At 35.9% G+C, this 21,671-nt stretch overlaps 1 protein-coding gene across 7 annotated transcripts in view; it reads right to left on the bottom strand.

Moving 5' to 3' along the window:
* The window catches only part of cora (erythrocyte membrane protein band 4.1 like coracle), a 189,732-nt gene that overhangs the window by 75,624 nt on the left and 92,437 nt on the right, over positions 1 to 21,671 (bottom strand). For all 7 annotated transcript variants that reach the window (XM_073955125.1, XM_073955118.1, XM_073955120.1 and 4 more), the window contains one exon: positions 6,040 to 6,195. The gene's annotated coding sequence lies outside the window, so the exon portion shown is untranslated. The remainder of the gene's footprint in view (positions 1 to 6,039; positions 6,196 to 21,671) is intronic.

Raw genomic sequence — 21,671 nt, 5'->3', positions numbered from 1 at the left:
AATGTCCAGGAATATCATCTACATGTGAAAATTTAAACGCTAACCAAAAACGCTAAATGACAGGACAACGTTTTAAGATTGAATAAGAAATATTTTAGGTCTTCAATTGATTGAAATTGAAGACTTTCCATTGTACCTAAGATGTTAGGTAACTACAGAAAGAGACCAGTACCAAATGAATGTCCAGGAATATCATCTGCATGTGAAAATTTAAACGCCAACCAAAAACGCTAAGTGGCAAGACAACATTTTAAGATTGAATAGGACATATTTTAGGTCTTCAATTGATTGAAACTGAAGACTTTCCATTGTACCTATGATATTAGATAACTATATAAGAGACAGTGGCACCCAGTTTCAGGCTACAACATCAACACAAGAGGTTAGTAAAACATTAATTGCCATCAACTCCACCTATTTGTGAAAACTTAAACTTTATATCAAGGAGGATAATATTTTAAGCTTTGAGAGATGACAACTGAATTTGGAGGCCTTCAATAGTTGTAAGCTTTCAGTGAAAATTTTTATTAGATGCATTCATAGAGAAAATTAAGATATCTTTTATCATTTAAAATCCTCTATTCATTGAATAAGCGGACTTATGGAAATCCTAAAATGATATTCGTAATCTATATCCTCTAACTCTGACACAAAAATCAAATCATAAATGCCTGGAACACCATGTTTCTGCCTACAGCATTATCCACAATAGAAGAAAACATCAAATCTAGAGGACGGCAATACGTATATGGGCAGGACATATAAAAATGTATGTGATATAATGACTGTGTTTTAGGGGTGGGCAGATGGCAACTGGTCATTCGTGGTGAGGAACTATTGGAGGTCTTGTTTAGAACTGTATATTTCGTCATTCATAAATCCCACTTCATTGAATAGACGAGCTTATGAGTTCCGTAAGATGCTATTAGTACTCTCTTTTTCGTCTAAGAGAGTCTCATTCCAGAGACATCCTTTGCCAGACTACAATATTATCAAGAATAGAGGGCAGCATTACATAAATGGCAGAAACGCCACCTATTTGCGAACATTTATACGCTGAGTAACAGCAATTGTGCAACATTTTAAGTGTGGACAGAAAGGAAATGCGTCAAAGCTTCGGTGGTTTGAAGAGAAAATATAATGAGAAGCCTCATTCGTCATCCAAAAGCACGTCTTCATTGAATAGACGCACTCTGGAATTCCCTAAGACGCTACTAGTAATCTCATCCTCAAACTCAGAAAATCAACGAACAAATGTCTCATGAATGGTCCGAAACGCCACATACTCGTCAAAACTTAAAATCATAATTTGGAAAGTACCAGCAACTCTGAGTACCAACAGCAGGACAAACGTTTTAGGTAACGATAGGAAATGTTTGAGTTCTTCAATGGTTTGAGGCTGAGAAAAATGTAATGATGAGCCTTGAAAGTCCTCTAATTCTTTCATAGAAAAATTAAGCCATTAGGGATAGGAAGTATTTAAAGTCTTCAACGGTGTGGGTCAGGGAGAAAATATAATGAGGAAATGTTATTAGTACTTCCTTTCCTCTAACTCTGATACAGAAAAACCTGGGCCACCCTGTTTAGACCTACAACATGGTTAACAACAGAGGGCAGTATCACATTAATGACCATAACGCCAACTACTATAAGTTATTCAATGGTTTGAAACTAAAGTGAGTGTGCAATTTTAAAACATTCATACAAAATGAAAGGACTTCTGATGGTTTTCCTGGAGGATGGTTTGAAACTTCCGACTTTAATTGACCATGAGGCATGCTAAATTTAAGTTAGGCCCACAAAGCAACGTCAGGTGGATTACCAAAAAACTCCACCTAGAGAAGAAAATCTACATCACAATAAGGCACAGAACTGCAGGGAACTCCGGAAAACAGACAACACATGCATGCAACGCATCCATGAAAAAGAGGAAACGAGGAGTAGGCAAAGCCCCAATATATTGGTGGAACACTGAAATCGCTGAATTACGCAAGGAGTGTCTTCGTGCTAGAAGACGCTTTGTAAGAACACGAGATAGAGACGATAACGAAGCTTATAGACAGATTCTCAAGATGAAAAAGAAAGCTCTCAAAAAAGCCATACAAAGAAGCAAAAGAGCATGTTTCCTAACAATTTGTGAGGATGTAGAAAACCAGCCGTTTGGATTAGCCTACAAGATTGTGACTAAAAAAACTGAAGTGCTTTAGCTCAAGTACACCTACAGATACTAAAACGCTAAGAAATATTGTGAATCACCTCTTTCCTCATCAAAAGGTAGCAACATGGGCAACACACGACCCCGGTGGACAGTTTGTTTACCCCCCTGTCACATCAGCGGAGATAAATCTTGCCGTCTCGAAATTCGATGATTCCAAAGCGCCAGGCCTAGATGGAATTCCCAATTACGTCCTAAAAGAGATTGTGAAGTGCTGTGGTGGACAGTTGCCTAAATTATTTAACACATGCTTGGAATTTGGATCCTTTCCATCAATATGGAAAAGGCAAAGGCTAGTGCTACTGCCTAAACATGGCAAGCCTCTGGGAAACCCCTCGTCATATCGCCCAATATGTATGATAGATACATGCGGAAAACTCCTTGAGAGCATTATCCGCGATAGACTGGAGGAGTGCATCGAACGTGCAGAAGGCTTATCCGAATGTCAATTTGGCTTTAGAAAAGGAAATCTACTATTGATGCAACAAAAATGGTAGTCGACATCGCAAAGGCAGCAATTCATGGTCAAAGCTGGAAAAAAGGGACGAAAGAATATTGTGTGGTCGTAACACTCGATGTTAAAAATGCATTCAACTCAGCTAATTGGGAGAATATCTTAAAGGCTATGCGACGGTTAAATGCTTCCGCATATCTTGTTGCCATAATCCAGGACTACTTCCGCAACAGAATCCTGATATATGAAACTGAAGAAGGTACAAAGGAATACCAAATAACAGGAGGAGTACCACAAGGATCCGTTCTTGGACCGCTTCTATGGAGCGTGATGTATGATGGCGTTCTACGGTTAAAACTTCCACAGAAAGCTAACATCATTGGGTTTGCGATTGATATTGCGCTGGTTATTGTTGCAAAAACAACCGAAGAAGCAAGAACAGTAACAGAGGCCAGCATACAGTCTTAATTACAAGTCGTAGGGTGGTGGAAAGAATAAATATTCAAATTGGAGAATGCACAATAACCACAGCGGAAAGTCTGAAAAACCTCGGTGTTATCATAGACAATCGTCTGTCTTTTATAGACCATTTAGACTACATAAAGGCAAAAGCAGGAAACGCTTGTAAAGCGCTGTGCCGTATTATTAAGATTCTAAATAGTATTGTGGATTTTACTCAGGATTAGAGATGGCGATCCCGAATCGCGAAAACACGTTTTTTTCGGGATCACTCAAATCCCGAATCCCGGGATTTACTTCTTCCAGATCCCGGGATTATCACATATGAAAGCATAATCCTCTGTAGAATGAGTTGTTGAAAGTATAGTTGATCAATTACGCTACGAAGGGTATATTTTAAAATATATTTAGAAAATGTTCCGTAAAGGAATATGTCAAAGAGAGTTTCATAAAACATATAAGGTCCGTCCGATAACTTTGCAAGTAAAAAGTACTTCTCAGTTCTTTTTTACTGAACAAGTTTGTTATCGAACAGCATTTTGTAAAATTTTGTACAATTTTTGTGTCATAGTTTTAAATTGTTTTAAATTACTTACCTGAGGTTACCATTTTCCCATTTGTTGCCATTTTTAACCTGCAAAGCGTTCCTTAACCCCGAAAAGTGGCAAAACTGGAAGCAATTTTTAAGAGAGTGAGAGTGGAGAGAGAGCGAAAATGGCTTTCTCTTCTACCACAGGCTACCAGCAAAATTTCTGCAGGTAAAAAATGGCAGAACTGATTTTTCGACTTTTATTTGACGATTATTTCACAAATAGACGATAAACTGAAGAAAAAGTCGAAAACTAAACTGTGAAATAAAAGACGAACATTGATTTTTTTATGTTTCTTTTTGACATTGCTGCCAGATATACCATTTTTCCGTTCCTTTACTTTTCTGGTAAAAATGTTTATGAGAGAGCAATTTTGAGCAACTTTGACACTTTTCTCTTTTACCACCCTTACCATTAAAAAAGTAAAGGAACAAAGCTTTTATTTATCAGGTCGTTTAAGCTATCCGATTTATAACCCTGAACTCGCTATGCGTCGTTAATGTGTTCCTCAAAGTGAAACGACGCAGAGTAATCGGATCCAGGTTTAAGGGAAAATAGACAATTAAAGTCCTTATTGTAATAAGAATCATCTTGCGAATTAGCTTTTTTTGATAAGGGAGTAATTTCTGCCATTTTTGTTCCCGTTTTTATTACAATACTTTTTTCTTATTTTATTTAAATCAACTTATTTAATTTTTCAAGAAAAATTAATTTTTTACTTCACAAAGTACTCCTATAACGCAAAGTTCCGACAAATCCCTCGGTCCCGAAATTGCCCTGTAAAATCCCAAACAACCGGGTTAAGGAATTTCGAAATTCCGAATCCCGGGAGTTTTGAAAGCTGTCCCGTTCGACATCCATGCTCAGGATGTATCTTAAGGGCACTCATTTAAAACAAGTCATAATGAGAAATTACAAAAGTTATTCATCGCTAATATGCAATCGTTCGATCCACGTGGAGGTTCAAATAACGCCACCTACTGGGGAATTTAGGCCATGACTAAGATTAGCAAAGACAATCACAACTGTAAAAGCCAACTAGACTAATTATATCTAGGTATTTTTTCTCGTTGGTAATAAATAGATGGCGTCGGATTGCAAACAATTATAATGGCTTATGTAACAGAAAATATTGATGTTTCCGAGAGGCGGACGGTCAATATATGAGGCATAAATTCAATGTCGTTTATGGTAATAAGACTAACGATGAGACTCCAGCGCTGTTTATTCTGAGAAAGTATTTTAGATTTAGTTTTAGTGTATTCAGTGAACTTATTCAAAAGAAGTAATAATGAGAGTCCACGAGAGTTTTTCAACTTAAATAAGCAATCGTTCGAGACACACGGGCGTTTCAAATACGCCACCTACTGGGAAATCTGGGCCAAGACTAAGATTAGCAAAGACAATCACCACTGTAAAAGCCATTTATCAATAACTCGAATAATTATGTCTATGAAAAATTGCCTAGTTGGTGACAGATAGATGGCGTCAGACTGCCAACAATTACAATAGTTTATGGGCTCACGTTTACTATGTTGGTGCTAATAATTGAAGTCTTGTTAAATGAAAATCGAAAAACAATTTTTTTGGAACAGAAAGACCTCTGAGGATATCTCTTGAAACAGAATTCAAAATTTTAGTGACAATTTCCAAACAAAACATGGACTAATAAAACTGATTCTGAAAGAGCTTCGAAAGATTTTAAAGAATTTTAAGGTCAATAAAGATATTACAATGTATATATATAGAGGAAAAGTTCGACGACAAACAAGCCACTCCACAGCCTACATGTCTAATGAGCTACTACCAATAGCGAAACCGGTCGAACCTTCGGCTTTCCTTTTTCACTTGCAAAAACATCAAAAAATCATTAAGTTCGACCCCTACCAGAAATTAAAAATAAAACATATAAATTCCTGTTTTGCACAAAAAAAGTACTGGTGAAAGCTTTAATTGGATAACTGAAGAACTTATATTCTTCTGCAAAGCTCTTTGAGGGAACTATGTTGGTCCAACGAAGACTCATCAGACACCTTCAAGATCTTATTACTTAAATTATGTAATGAATACAAAAACAGCGAGCTTCTAAGTCCCTTTTCAACTCTAGAAGACCATCAGAGGTCGCAGAGATAAACGATTTTAAGCTGCTATAACATTGCGCACTAAATCTTCCTCTTTTTATTTAATGTGCCATCGAATTTGTCATTAAAGTCGAATATATATACAGAACACCTCAACATCTGTTGAAAACACTTCACAAGATTTCCGGTCACTTGTACAAAATTTATAATTTACAATAAAAAATAAATAAAAATACTTACAATTTTAAATGTTGTTGCTTCAGACGTGACGTTTAATTGTTTTTAATGATTCGGACAATTGGTCATAGATAACGTAAAAAATAGCTGTGGAAGGGATCGATGAGTAATCTTGCGCAGTTGTTTAGAATTTATAAAAGTTGTTTCGTAAAATAAATGCTGTAAAGAAAGAAGAAGAATAAAAAACAACAACAAATTAGAAAAGAATTAACATCAAAATTAACATGAAAGAAATATTAAAAAAAAAAATCCAAAAAATATCTATAAATACAGATGTAAAACCTTGATTTCAAATCCCCTCTGCCCAGGTATGCTGCGAAGTGATGTAATTTTAAAATGAAAGGAAAATCATGATGCCATCAATCACAACAAACAAAGTTAGTAAAACACAACAATAACAACAATTGTTGGGAACCGGTATTTGAAATCGAAAAAATAAATAAATGAATTTAAAATTTAATTGTAACTTTATTCTATGTTTTTAGCGTGCTATCTATACCTCATATCTGTCGCAGCTACTTGCTAACACTGCTGGTCAAAAGTTTACTACATCAATTTTTTTCGTTTCTTGGAATAGCAGTTTCTCATACATTACAGCTTTGTTATGTTCTCTGCTGCTGCCAGCGGAATAAATTAATAATGACGTGTTCGACAACGAGAGATTGTAACTGAGAGATAAACATGACATGATGTCATGAAGTCATGCCATGTCATGAGGCCAGTGTCAGTACCATTACCAAAACCGAGACTGCTGTAACGACCATGAAATAAAGTGATGTTTATATTTCGCATGTATTTCAGAAGGGATAATTATTGTGATTGGGTTTTAATAGTTAAAAATATTGACCTATTATTTAGCTACCAGGCCTCATTTTTTAATTACTTTGACAGTACAGGATCTAAATACGTGGAAAACCTCTTTGCTGATTACACTATGCAACACTGAAAATGCAAACAACTTCTAGTATGGATTTTTTGAAAGTACATAGTTAGACTACAAAAACCCTAGTTGGGTTTTGTCCTGTCAGATCCAGTTCGGATTTTATGGCCTCATCTAAACCGGGCTAAATCTAACTTTTTTGCATTTATCAGGCCTTTATCTCAGAAACGAATAGGAATTTGGCCTTGCTGTCTTTAGCAATATTGTAGCCCTAAACAAGTAGAACTTATCTTTTGAAGAAACCACATAAGAAAAACTCCATCTAGGGCATCAAAATCTATAAAATATAGAAAATTTTACATAATTGCTGAAATTGTGGTTAGTATCGGCTAAACTACTGGGAGTTGAACCAAGTAACCTTTGGCAAAAATCTTCCAAATAAAGTTCTCAACAATTCTTTAGAACATTCTGAAACTCTAAAATGCTCACTTCATGTTGTTTCAGCGGTATTTTGCATCATATCTTTTATAACACGTATTTCAAACACAGTTCACACCAACAGTTTATTCTCGCATTTCGGATTTCCCTACATTATTGACATTTATATTAAATCGTCGTTGAAAAATGTACAGAAAACAACGGTATCGAGGCATTTTACAACAATGGCATGTTTTGAAGAGTTGTGTATTACATTCCAGGGAATATTTTTCCAAAAGTAAATGTTCAGAAAAAACTAACGGTTTTGGAGATACGGTGCGAAATGTATAAAAACTGTGGAATTTTTGCATATATTTTGAAATTTGAGGCAATAAATGTAGTTTTTCGACTTCATTATTTCTCCAAATATTGTATTCTTGCCCTTATCTACAAATTTGCTTCAGAGGTCCGAAGAAGATTCGTATTGGTTTCAGAGATATAGCCCCGAATTTCTTTAAAAACTCAATATTTAACCATGTTTAGATGGGGCCATAAAATCCGAGCTGGATCTGACACAACAAAACCAAACTAGGGTTTCTTGTCGTTTGGGTCTGTACTTTCAGAAAAATCCTCAGTTCGAATTGTTTGCACAAGACCACCTTAAAAATGTTGCACAGTGTTACTGGCAATATACATAGGTGGACATTTGGTATATAAACATAGGTAATCTTTCATATTTCCTAGAAGACCCTAAAATCTTCTGCTCTTGGGAGACATTAATGTCTAACCAGGCAAAGGCATAGAAGACCAATATGAATTTCTTTTAGAAGATCACAAGGCCTTAATATAGAAGATAACAAGATATTTTTTCGTAGAAGACAGGTAGGGTTTCTCATAAAAGGTAGAAAAGTCTTCTAATATAAGGAGGTCTAAAAAGAAGACCAAGAGGTCTTCTTGTGCAGAACCGAAACGTCTTTTCGTAGACAACCGGAAGCTCTTCTCACAGGGTTCTTATAGAAGACCAGAATGTCTTCTTATAGAGGACTACATGGTTTTTTTTATCAAGGACCACTACGTTTTCCTTTAGAAGACCACTAGTACTTATTATATGTGTGTAGAAGACCATATCGGATTTAATGGCATAATACAAGGTCTTCTCATATAAGGTCTTCTCGCAGTAGACTGGCAAGATTGGAAGGGGTTTTATAAGAAAACGGAAGGTCTTCTTATGAAATACCATAAGGTCTTCTTATAGAAGGCCAAAAAGTCTCCTTATTGAAACACTTTAAGATCTTCTTACAGAACACTTCAAGGTCTTCTCTTGGAAGACTTAAAGGTCTTCTCATATAATACTCGAAGGCCTTCTAACAGAAGACTAGTAGGACTTCTCATAGAAGACTTGAATGCCTTCTTATAGGAGACCACCAAGTCTTTATGACTAGGCATTCTAGTCATAGAAGTTTTCTTACAGCAAAACCCTATTCAGCCTGGCTGAATAGAAGTTTTCTTATAGCAAAACCCTATTCAGCCTGGCTGAATAGAAGTTTTCTTAGAGCAAAACCCTATTCAGCCTGGCTGAATAGAAGCTTTCTTAGAGCAAAACCCTATTCAGCCTGGCTGAATAGAAGTTTTCTTATAGCAAAACCCTATTCAGCCTGGCTGAATAGAAGTTTTCTTATAGCAAAACCCTATTCAGCCTGGCTGAATAGAAGTTTTCTTATAGCAAAACCCTATTCAGCCTGGCTGAATAGAAGTTTTCTTATAGCAAAACCCTATTCAGCCTGGCTGAATAGAAGTTTTCTTATAGCAAAACCCTATTCAGCCTGGCTGAATAGAAGTTTTCTTATAGCAAAACCCTATTCAGCCTGGCTGAATAGAAGTTTTCTTATAGCAAAACCCTATTCAGCCTGGCTGAATAGAAGTTTTCTTATAGCAAAACCCTATTCAGCCTGGCTGAATAGAAGTTTTCTTATAGCAAAACCCTATTCAGCCTGGCTGAATAGAAGTTTTCTTATAGCAAAACCCTATTCAGCCTGGCTGAATAGAAGTTTTCTTATAGCAAAACCCTATTCAGCCTGGCTGAATAGAAGTTTTCTTATAGCAAAACCCTATTCAGCCTGGCTGAATAGAAGTTTTCTTATAGCAAAACCCTATTCAGCCTGGCTGAATAGAAGTTTTCTTATAGCAAAACCCTATTCAGCCTGGCTGAATAGAAGTTTTCTTATAGCAAAACCCTATTCAGCCTGGCTGAATAGAAGTTTTCTTATAGCAAAACCATATTCAGCCTGGCTGAATAGAAGTTTTCTTATAGCAAAACCCTATTCAGCCTGGCTGAATAGAAGTTTTCTTATAGCAAAACCCTATTCAGCCTGGCTGAATAGAAGTTTTCTTATAGCAAAACCCTATTCAGCCTGGCTGAATAGAAGTTTTCTTATAGCAAAATCCTATTCAGCCTGGCTGAATAGAAGTTTTCTTATAGCAAAACCCTATTCAGCCTGGCTGAATACAAGTTTTCTTATAGCAAAACCCTATTCAGCCTGGCTGAATAGAAGTTTTCTTATAGCAAAACCCTATTCAGCCTGGCTGAATAGAAGTTTTCTTATAGCAAAACCCTATTCAGCCTGGCTGAATAGAAGTTTTCTTATAGAAAAGCCTATTCAGCCTGGCTGAATAGAAGTTTTCTTATAGAAAAGCCTATTCAGCCTGGCTGAATAGAAGTTTTCTTATAGAAAAGCCTATTCAGCCTGGCTGAATAGAAGTTTTCTTATAGAAAAGCCTATTCAGCCTGGCTGAATAGAAGTTTTCTTATAGAAAACCCTATTCAGCCTGGCTGAATAGAAGTTTTCTTATAGAAAACCCTATTCAGCCTGGCTGAATAGAAGTTTTCTTATAGAAAACCCTATTCAGCCTGGCTGAATAGAAGTTTTCTTATAGAAAACCCTATTCAGCCTGGCTGAATAGAAGTTTTCTTATAGAAAACCCTATTCAGCCTGGCTGAATAGAAGTTTTCTTATAGAAAACCCTATTCAGCCTGGCTGAATAGAAGTTTTCTTATAGAAAATGTCTTTTTGTAGAAGACTGGATGGTCTCGGAATGTCTCTTATAGTAGATCAAAAGATTTCGTGGAAGGACTTGGAATGTTTCTTATAATAGATCAGAATGTTTTCTGATAGTATACCGGAGGTCTTTTAGAAATCCGGAAGTACTTCTTATAGAAGACCGGAGATCTAGCAAATTCTTTTCCTAGAAGACCGAAAAGTCTTCTCCTTGAAAACCGGAAGGTCTTCATATATTAGACCGGAATGCCTTATCATAGAACGCTGAAAGGACATCTCATAGAAGACCAGACCGGTAAATCTTTTCAGCTCCACATCTATAAAGACAGTCTGTTTAGCTCGTCTATAAAGCCTCGCTTCAGCTCGTCTATAAAGTCTCGCTTAGCTCTTCTATAAAGCTTCGCTTCAGCTCGTCTATAAATCCTCGATTCAGCTCGTTTATAAAGCCTCGCTTCAGCTCGTCTATAAAGCCTCTCTTCAGTTCTTCTATAAAGACTCGCTTCAGCTCACATATAAAGCCTCGCTTCAGCTCGTCCATAAAGCCTCGCTTCAGCTCGCCTATAAAGCGTCGCTTCAGCTCGCCTATAAAGCCTCTCTTCGGTCAACTATAAATGCTCCCTTCAGTTCGTCTATAAAGGCTCGCTTCAGCTCGTCTATGAAGCCTTTCTTCAGCTCCCTTCAGCCTGATATGTCAAGAGTCCTTTCAGCTTGTATATAAAGCCTCGCTTCAGCTTGTCTATAAAGACTCTTCTCAGCTCGGCTATAAACTTCTTCAGTTGTCTGTGAAATCTCGCTTTAGCTCGTCCATAAAGACCCCCTTCAGCTTATCTATAAATTCCAGCTTCAGCTCGTCTATAAAGACTACCTCTAGCTCTCCTATAAAGACTCCCTTCTGACATCATCAGTCACCTGCCTGTCTGTCTCATCATATAATCATATTCCGGTAATGAGACATAGAAAAAATGTGTGAAACAATTTCCGTTTGTGTAACTATGTTTTTTTCGCATTGACATTAGCATGTTAAACCAACAAAAACAACAACAATAAAACAATTGTTTGAAAAATAAACCTCTAGTAATTACATTACATGCCAGTCGACAATCAAAGTCGGTTTATTTGTCCGTCCGTCCGCCAGCCTAATGAAAATTCCATACAATAGAAACCGGGCATTATTCCCATCGTTATTATTATCATATCAACAACTTGGTGGGGTTTATTGTAATTTTTTGAGAGAGGGTGTAGGGGCCATTTTAATCAGACTTTTTAAGAGACATCATCATCAATTGTCATTAAAACAAGGTTACAATTCGGAAATGGATAATATGAGTGAGAAAATTGAAATTGAATTATTTACGATGACAGAACCAACCAGGGTGCAGTGTCTCGAGGCTTATCTGGCGAGTTATATTGAGTCGCAGAACTTCTTCCTTACTTTTGATCAACAAGGCCGAAAACATAATTGCTGTAGGGGTCATCACGGGAGACTGCTATGTAAGATCCAGAATTTTGTTGGTGGGATGAAAGCAATTACAGCACACTTATGTGAAGATGAGGAGGAGAAAGAGAACATCGAGCACCTACTACGCCAGTGCCCAATCTGAAATAGCATTAGCCAGGGACACTCCGGTGATTATGAGTTCGCGTCTGTCTCATACCTATCAAACATGGACTCGGCGAAAGCATTCTGAGCGCCTTCAAGCTTTGGACTAAATTGCAGTCAACTGACAACTTCTACTTGATTTCCTATCATCTCTCTAACTACTCGTCGTTTATCTTTCTTTCTATAGCACTCTAAAAGAACCTACTGACCTTGGTAGGTTATAAACTGGGCAGCCCTAAATGAAATAAATAATTAATCAAAAAAAAAAAAAAAATAATTTAAAAAAATAATAAAAAATAATTTAAATTTTAGCTTAAAAATTCCAGGTAAATTATGGCAATTTTTTTATGAAAAATAAAACAATTTTTTATTAATTTTTCTCGACATACTGTTGTTGTTATTATTATTTCTGCCATATTCACTTGCCGTTGCTTGCAGAAAGCTAATCAAATGATGACATAAGCGTTCTACAAGTACGACATTCAATTTCCAATGGATATGGAAACAATAAACAATAAATACGAAAAAAGCTACATATAAATACGATTAACAACAACTACGGGAACAGCAACAACAAAAACAGTAATGAATGATAAAATAAACAACGTTATTGTTGTTTATAACAATTTATATTTAAATTTAAAAAAAAAGAGTCAAGTTGTTGATTCAACCGGCCGGCAACCGCCAATGGAGGCTACTGTTTAACTGCCTGCCAGACATGATGAATAGCAGCAACCCAAGAGGGAATAAAATTAAATTGCCAAACATTTTGTGTTCCGAAAAAGGAACCCCACCTTCATTAAAATATTGTTTAATGAGTTATTGCAGACATTTTTATGATAATGACTGATGTTGTTATTGTTGTTGTTGAAATAAGTTTATGCCACATCTGTTTTAAAAATAAAAAATCTAAATAAATATTAGGTGGGTTTTTATTCAAAGATATTCTCAAAGGTCTGGATCCAATCCATTCAATGTTTTATGTAAGACCTGAGGTCTCTTTATCCGTATATAATGGAATATTAAAATGAGCCTTATTCTTAAAAAATACTAAAAATTTTATTCCAAATTTCTAAAAACAAAAAATACCCCTTCAGATCCTTCACAAAATATTGAATGGAGAAAATAATCGATTTTTGTCTATTGAAATCTATAATATATTGGATTCTGTGTGTTTAAATAATGCTAAAGATTTTATTTAAATTTTCAAAAACAAAAATACTCATTCAGATACGGTTCAAAGAACCTCAGCAGTAGTGCGATTCTCTAACTCATTTTTTGAGTTACCGACAAAAATCGGTAAAATTAAAACGCAAAATTATGAATGAAAATTAAAAAAAAATAGTTGACAACACTGTTGCTTTCGCTGGAACTTTAAGACTACTTTTTTTGGTCGCTAACTTACAGAAAAATATCGTTAATTTATCGAAATTATAAGCATTTCAATTTTACCGATTTTTGTAGGTAACTCAAACAATGAGTTAGAGAATCGCACTACAGGTCTCTCACAAAATTTCCAACGTAAAAAATAATCAATTATTATGTCTACTAAAATCCAAAATTTATTGAATTCTGAGAATTTTCATTCCATCTTTCAAATCCCTTTTCGTAGCTTCCATTGCTTCGCATAGTTTTCCAAATCATTTTTTTTCTTATTTTCGCCCTCTCAACTTATTAAATATTTTTTATGAAAAAAAAAAACGCACATTCCAGGCCATGCCCCAGTCATAGCACATTGCCAGACAGTAGTCGACGGGCCATTCAGTCATTCGTTCATTTATTGCCACCACTTGTTGCCATTTGGAACGTGAAATTCCATCGAAATGTCTTCTTTAACATTTGCATAGACGAGAATGGAGATGAAGAAGAAGGCAACTAACTAACCGTAAGCAACATTGAACACTAGGAAGAAATTGTTTTTGAATTTGTAGGCATTTTTAAGTCGAGTATTACAAGCGGATTGCCCTGAATGGCTTGCTTAATGGTCTGGCAGTCATAGACGATGACATCAATGACTGGAACAAAAACAGACAAACGGAATTCCATTGGCAAAATGTTTTATATTGGCGATTTATTTTTTTTCCTCCTGCTTTTCATTGCCGTTATTGCCCATGAAGGGTTAACGACGAACAACTGTTAGGTGGTAATTCCGGAAGAAAAAAGATTTCAATAAAAAGACGATCTTTTCTGATGAGATACCTAGAGGTCTGCTAATAGGTGAGCAAGAAATGTTCTCAGAAGGGCAGGAGCTCTTTTTATAGAAAAACTTAAGGTAATCTTGTAGAGGAGCAGAAGGTCATTTTATATAAGAGCAGAAAGTCTTCTTATAAAAGACCAGGAGGTCTTCTTGTTATAGAATACTTGAAAGTCTTCTTATTAAAGACAGGTATGATTTCCCATAGCAGACCTGGAGACCTCCTTATAGAAAAGATGGATGCCTTCGTATAGAAGATCTGAGGGTCTTCTTTTGCGAGACATGGTCTTCTTACAAAACACCAAAAAGTCTTCTTCTTTTTATAGAAAATCTCGAGTCATGTTTATTGAAGACCTGGAGGTGTTCTTAAGGAAGATTTGGAGGTGTTCTTACGGAATATTTGGAGGTGTTCTAATAGAAGACCTGGAACTCGTTTTATAGATGGCCTGAAGGTCGTTTTAAAGCAGAGTTCGAGGTCTTCTTCTTAAAGAAGAAATCGAAATCTTCTTCTTAAAGAAGACCTGGAGGTCCTCTTCTAAGAAAATACTTGGAGGTCATCTTAAAGAAGGCATGGAGGCCCTCTTCTTAGACCAGTCCTCCAGAATTTCAAAAAGAAGAACACCTCCAGGTCTTCTATAAGAAACAAGATTTTCAGGCTTCTAAAGGTAGAATACCTCCATTTCTTCTAAAGGTAGAAGAAGGGCTGGAGTTCTTCTTCTTATAGAAAAGCTGAAGATCTTCTTATAGAAGTGGCTACCTATAAGAATGCTGGGATTCTTCTTATTAAACGAAGATATTCCTTGTGAAGAACGGAAGGTATTCTTCGAGAAGAAACGAAGGTATTCATATAAGAGAGCGGAATATCTTCTTAGAGAAGCGCAGAAGCTCTTTTTGAGAAAAGCAGGAGCTCTTCTTAGCAAGAACACAATCTCTTCTTAACGAAGAGCGGGATCCCTTCTTAGAAGAGAGAAGGATCTCTTCTTAGAAAAGAGAAGGATCTCTTCTTAGAAAAGAGAAGATTTTCTTCTAAGACAAGAACAGGATCTGTTCTTAGTAAAGAACAGGAACACTTCTTAGAGAATAGCAGGCGCTCTCCTTAGAGTAGAAAAGGAGCTCTTGTTATAGAAGAGATGGAGCTTTTCTTATAAAGGAGCTCTTCTACAAGAAGAGCTCTTCTTAAAGAAGAACAGGATCACTTCTTAGAGAAGAGTAGGAGCTGTTCTTAAAGAAGAGCACGAGATCTTCTTATATAATTCCTGGAAGTGTTCTTAGAAAAAAGAAGAGGCTCTTCATATAGAAGGCAGAAGCTCTTCACACAAAAAGTTGGCGTTCTTTCCATAAAAAAGCAGGAGCTGTTCTTTGATAACAGCAGGAGCTCTTCTTGGAGAAGAGCAGGCGCTCTTCTTACAGAAGGGCAGAATTTGTTTTCAGGGAAGAGTAGGTGCTCTTCTTAGAGAAGGTTCTATTCGTAGAGACGCTCAGCAGCTCTTCTTATAGAAGAGCAAAAGTTCTTCTAAGAGAAGAGCAAGAGTTCTTCCAAGAGAAGGAGCTCTTTATAGACAAGTACTGGAGCTTTTCCAAGAGAAGAGCATGAACTATCTTTAGAGAAGAACGGTAGCTCTTCTTAGAGAAGAGCAGAGATCTTCTTCGAGAAGAGCTAGAGCTCTTCTTCGAGAAGAGCATGAGCTATTGATATAGGAGAGCAGAATCTCTTCTTAGAGAAGAGTAGAAGGTCTTCCTATAGAAGAGTAGCAGGTCTTCCTATAGAAGGGTAGCAGCTCTTCCTATAGGAGAACAGCAGCTTTTCCTAACGAAGAGTTCTTCCTAGAGAAGAGCAAGAGTTCTTCCTAGAGAAGAGCAACAGCTCTTCCTAGAGAAGAGTAAGATGTCTTATAATAGAATACCTGGAGATCTTCTTACAGATGACCTGGAGATCTACTTATATAAAATCAGACGGACATCTTTTAAAAGAGCTGGAGGTCTTCTTAGAGAAGACCTGAAGGTCTTCTTATAGCAGACGTGGAGGACTACACCTTTTTCACATGTAAATCGAAACATTCCAGTTGTAATTCGTAACATTTCATTTGTAATTCGATTATTCTATTTTTAATTCGTAACATTTTATTTGTAATTCGAGAATTCCATTTGTAATTCGAATTATTCCATTTGTAATTCGAATTATTCCATTTGTAGTTCGAATTATTCTATTTGTAATTCGAATTATTCCATTTGTAATTCGAATTATTCCATTTGTAATTCGAATTATTTCATTTGTAATTCGAATTATTCCATTTGGAATTCGAATTATTCTATTTGTAATTCGAATTATTCTATTTGTAATTTGAATTATTTTATTTGTAATTCGAATTGTTATATTTATAATTCGAATTATTCCATTTGTAATTCCAATTGATATTACAAATAGAATAATTCGAATTACAAATGGAATAATTCGAATTTCAAATGGAATGATTCGAATTACAAATAAAACAATTCGAATTACAAATAAAATAATACGAATTTCAAATAGAATAATTCGAATTACAAATAGAATAATTCGAATTTCAAATGGAATAATTCGAATTACAAATGGAATAATTCGAATTTCAAATGGAATAATTCGAATTACAAATGGAATCATTCGAATTACAAATGGAATAATTCGAATAACAAATAGAATAATTCGAATTACAATTGAAATGTTTCGAATTACAAATGGAATTCTCGAATTACAAATAAAATGTTACGAATTACAAATGGAATTCTCGAATTACAACTAAAATGATTCGAATTACATCTGAAAAAGGTGTAGTTATAGCAGACCTGAAGGTCTTCTTAAAAAGATCTGCAGGTTATTATAGAAGATTTGGAGGTCTTCATAAAGAATATCTTGAGGTCTTCGTATAGAACATCCGGAGGTCTTCTTATTGAAGAATTGGGGACTTCTTATAAAAGACCAGGAAGTCTTCTTAATGATGTCATGGAGGACTTCTTATAGAGGAGCAGGAGGTCATCTTATAAAAGTCCACGAGGTCTTTTCGTTCTTTGTATTTATATACAAGACCATGAGGTCTCCTTAAGAAAGGCGATGAGGTCATTTTATGGAAGATCTCGAGGAAGGAAAAAAGATTTTCCTATAGAACACCTGGGCATCTTCTTGTAGAACCTTAAGCTCTTCTTATAGAAGACCTGAAGGTCTTTTAAATGAGGAACTGGACATATGAAGAACAAATGGTCTTTTTATAAAAGAGCAGAAAGTTAAAATATCTGGTAATTTTCCTGAGATCTTCTTATGGAAGATCTGGAGGTCTTCTTATAGAAAACGTGGAGGCCTTGTTCTTATAGTAGACCTGGAGGACTTCTTTTAGTAGAAGACCTAGAGGTCTTCTAATAGAAAACTTGGAAGACTTCTTTTCTTCTTCTCTTAAAAAATACCTGGAGGTATTCTTATGAAAGAGCTGCAGGTCTTCTTATAGAAGGTATGGAAGTATTTTAAAAGAAGGTCTCGAAATCTCCCGATAGAAAACCTAGAAGTCTTTTTACCGAAGACCTGGAGGTCTTCTTCTTCTTATTTTTCTTATAGAAGACCAAGAAGTCTTCTTCTTATAAATGACCTGGGGATATTTTTCTTATAGAAGACCAAGTAGTCTTCTTATAGATAACTTAGAGGTTTTCTTATAGAGAACCTGATATTGAATACCTGGAGGATTTCTTATTAGGAGATTTTATTTTTATAGAAGACCTCGAGGTCTTTTTTAGAAGATCTAGATGTCATCATATAGAAGTCTTCATTCATATTGAAGACCCGGAAGACTTCATATATAAAAGAGCAGATATCAGGTGGTCTTCTTATAGAAGGAGGTCTTCTTTTGGAAGATCTGAAGGTTTCTTTTATGGAATACCCTAAAATCATTCCAACCAGAATATCTTCTGTTCTCATTTCCTGAAACTTTCTAGTCTTGTATAAAAAGATCTTCTGGTTTCCTATAGGAAAATCTTCTTGTCTGCTCTTCCGCACTTAATTTTTTGCATTTTCTTTTTTTGTTCGGACAAACTTTAATTATATGGATCTTAGTGATTTATTAGCTACGCCTTAGAAGCATATTGCGAAGGTCATTGTTCCACAAAACAACAACAACAAGATTTTAAAAAAAAAAATTCTCCCATTCCAAAACTATGATGGCAGACATCGATGTTGATTTTTTAAGAACACACACATGGCTATTAAAAAAAAAACTTTACACGATTTATCTTAATTTAAAATTTAGAAAAGTGGTCAGTTTTTGGTGCTTCAGTTGATCTCGTTTTTTGGATGTTGCTATTGTTGTTGTGGTGCGTGATGATGGCGTCATCGTTCACCATGAATATGTTTTTGGGCAATGCCATATCATAGTCGTCATTAGCAGCAACGAAATTTGGAAGTGATCTGTTTTTTGATATCGTCGTGGAAGAAAATGATCATTATGATTTTCATGAAGATGTTCATAGTGAACATCATTATGTTTGTCTATTTCAAACTTGATCTTCTGGCGTCTCGCCTTTTTTGCTGTTTTTTTTGTGTCTTTTTTTATTTTCAAGTATTTCGATCTGTTCTCAATTTGTTGAACAGAACCGAATAATGCTTATTTTGTTTAAAATAAAAAATTCTATTTGAAATTGTATTTCTATTTATTGTTATGGGGAGCGTCTCGGTCTCTTAGCAAACAACATCAACAGCAGCAGCAGGGAATCCATTTGTGGAATGTCGTGAACAGCACATTTCAATGAAACAACGATGAGCATCATAGCCACGACCATGCCAAACTTGTTCGCAATGCTATTTTTGTTTTTATTATTTTTAAATTATTTTTTTTTTTAGTTTTTGCATTAAATTTTTATGGAATTCGTTTTTTTTTTAATTAAAAGTGTAAAATATTAATGTCTTCTACGAGATGCGTTTAATAAGTCCCATAATAACTTACATGAGTCATCCGTAAGAAGACATGGAGATTCCTATGTCTTCTATAAGAAGATATCCAGGTCATCCATGTGAAGACCTCCAGGTTTTCTACATGAAGACCTCCAGGTCCTAAATAAAAAGACATCAAGGTCTCCTATAAGAAGAACTCAGGATTTCTATAGAAAGGTCTTCGCGTCTACTACAACGTCTTCTATAAAAACATCCCAACGTCTTCTATTAGATGACCTCCAGATATTCTATAAAAAGACCTCTATATTTTCTATAAAAATACCTACAGGTCTTCTATAAAAAGACCTAAAGGTTCACCTTAAGAGGACCTCAAGTTATTCTATGAGGAAATCTCTATATATTCTATAAGACGACCTATAGGTTTTCTATGAAAAATACCTTCACGTGTTCTATAAGAGGACCTCCAGCTATTCCCTAAGAAGACGTCCAGATATCTTATAGAAGAGTAGAGGCCTTCTTATAAAAGACAAGATTGTCTTCTTTTACAGGACCAAAAGATATTCTTACAGAAAAGGTGTTCTTATAGCAGACCAGAAGGTCTTCTTATAGAAGACCAGAAGGTGTTCCCATAGAGACCAGCAGATATTCTTATAGAAGACAAGAAGGTCTGCTTATAGAAGACCAGGCAGTCTTCTTATAGAAGACCAGTTATTCTATGAGGAAATCTCTATAAGACGACCTATTTCTTTTCTATGAAAAATACCTTTGCGTGTTCTATAAGAAGACCTCCAGCTATTCCCTAAGAAGACCTCCAGATATATACAAGTGTAGGGGCCGTCTTATAAAAGACAAGATTGTCTTCTTTTAGAGGACCAAAAGGTCTTCTTACAGAACACATAAGATGTTCTTATAGCAGACCAGAAGGTCTTCTTATAGAAGAACAGAAGGTGTTCCTATAGAGACCAGCAGTTATTCTTATAGAAGAACAGAAGGTCTTCCTTTAGAAGACCAAATGGTCTTCTTATTGAAGACAAGAAGTTTGCTTATAGAAGACCAGGCGTCTTCTTATAGAAGACCAGAAGGACTTCTTATAGAAGACCAGAAGGTCTTCTTATAGAAGACCAGAAGGTCCTCTTACAGAAGACGGGAAGGTCCTCTTACAGAAGACGGGAAGTTCTTCTGATAGAAGACGGGAAGTTCTTCTGATAGAAGACCAGAAGGTCTTCTTATAGAAAGCAGTAGTTCTTCTTACAGAAACCAACATTTTTACGCGTGTTCTATAAGAAGACCTCCAGCTATACCCTACGAACACCTCCAGATATATAGAAGAGTAGAGGCCTTCTTATAAAAGACAAGATTGTCTTCTTTTAGAGGACCAAAAGGTCTTCTTACAGAACACATAAGGTGTTCTTATAGCAGACCAGAAGGTCTTCTTATAGAAGACCAGAAGGTGTTCCTATAGAGACCAGCAGGTATTCTTATAGAAGAACAGAAAGTCTTCCTTTAGAAGACCAAAAGGTCTTCTTATAGAAGACAAGAAGGTCTGCTTATAGAAGATCAGGCGTCTTCCTTTAGAAGACCAAAAGGTCTTCTTATAGAAGACAAGAAGGTCTGCTTATAGAAGATCAGGCGTCTTCCTTTAGAAGACCAAAAGGTCTTCTTATAGAAGACAAGAAGGTCTGCTTATAGAAGATCAGGCGTCTTCTTATAGAAGACCAGAAGGACTTCTTATAGAAGACCAGAATGTCTTCTTATAGAAGACAAGAAGGTCTGCTTATAGAAGACCAGGCGTCTTCTTATAGAAGACCAGAAGGACCTCTTACAGAAGACGGGAATTTCTTCTGATAGAAGACCAGGAGGTCTTCTTATAGAAAAGCAGTAAGAAGACCTCCAGCTATTCCCTAAGAAGACCTCCAGATATATAGGAGAGTAGAGGACTTCTTATAAAAGACAAGATTGTCTGCTTTTAGAGGACCAAAAGGTCTTCTTACAGAACACATAAGGTGTTCTTATAGCAGACCAGAACGTGTTCTTATAGAAGACCAGAAGGTGTTCCTATAGAGACCAGCAGGAATTCTTATAGAAGAGCAGAAGGTCTTCCTTTAGAAGACCAAAAGGTCTTCTTATAGAAGACAAGAAGGTCTGCTTATAGAAGACCAGGCGTCTTCTTATAGAAGACCAGAAGGTCTTCTTATAGGAGAGCAGAAGGTCTTCTTATAGAAGACCAGGTGGTCCTCTTACAGAAGACGGGAAGTTCTTCTGATAGAAGACCAGAAGGTCTTCTTATAGAAAGCAGTAGTTCGTCTTACAGAAACCAAAATTTTTTCTAATAGAAGATCAGAAGGGCTTCTTATAAAAGACCAGAAGTTCTTCTTATAGAAGGTGTTCCTATAGAGACCAGCTGATATTCTTATAGAAGAACAGAAAGTCTTCCTTTAGAAGACCAAAAGGTCTTCTTATAGAAGACAAGAAAGTCCGCTTAAAGAAGACCAGAAAGACTTCTTAGAGAAGACCAGAAGGTCTTCCTATAGAAGACCAGAAGGACCTCCTATAGGAGACCGGAAGTTCTTCCGATAGAT

The sequence above is a fragment of the Musca autumnalis genome, unplaced genomic scaffold (genome assembly GCF_047663935.1).
Source record: "Musca autumnalis isolate F117 unplaced genomic scaffold, ASM4766393v1 scaffold_5, whole genome shotgun sequence".
NCBI lineage: Eukaryota > Metazoa > Arthropoda > Insecta > Diptera > Muscidae > Musca > Musca autumnalis.
This window is presented reverse-complemented; position numbering and strand designations above follow the sequence as displayed.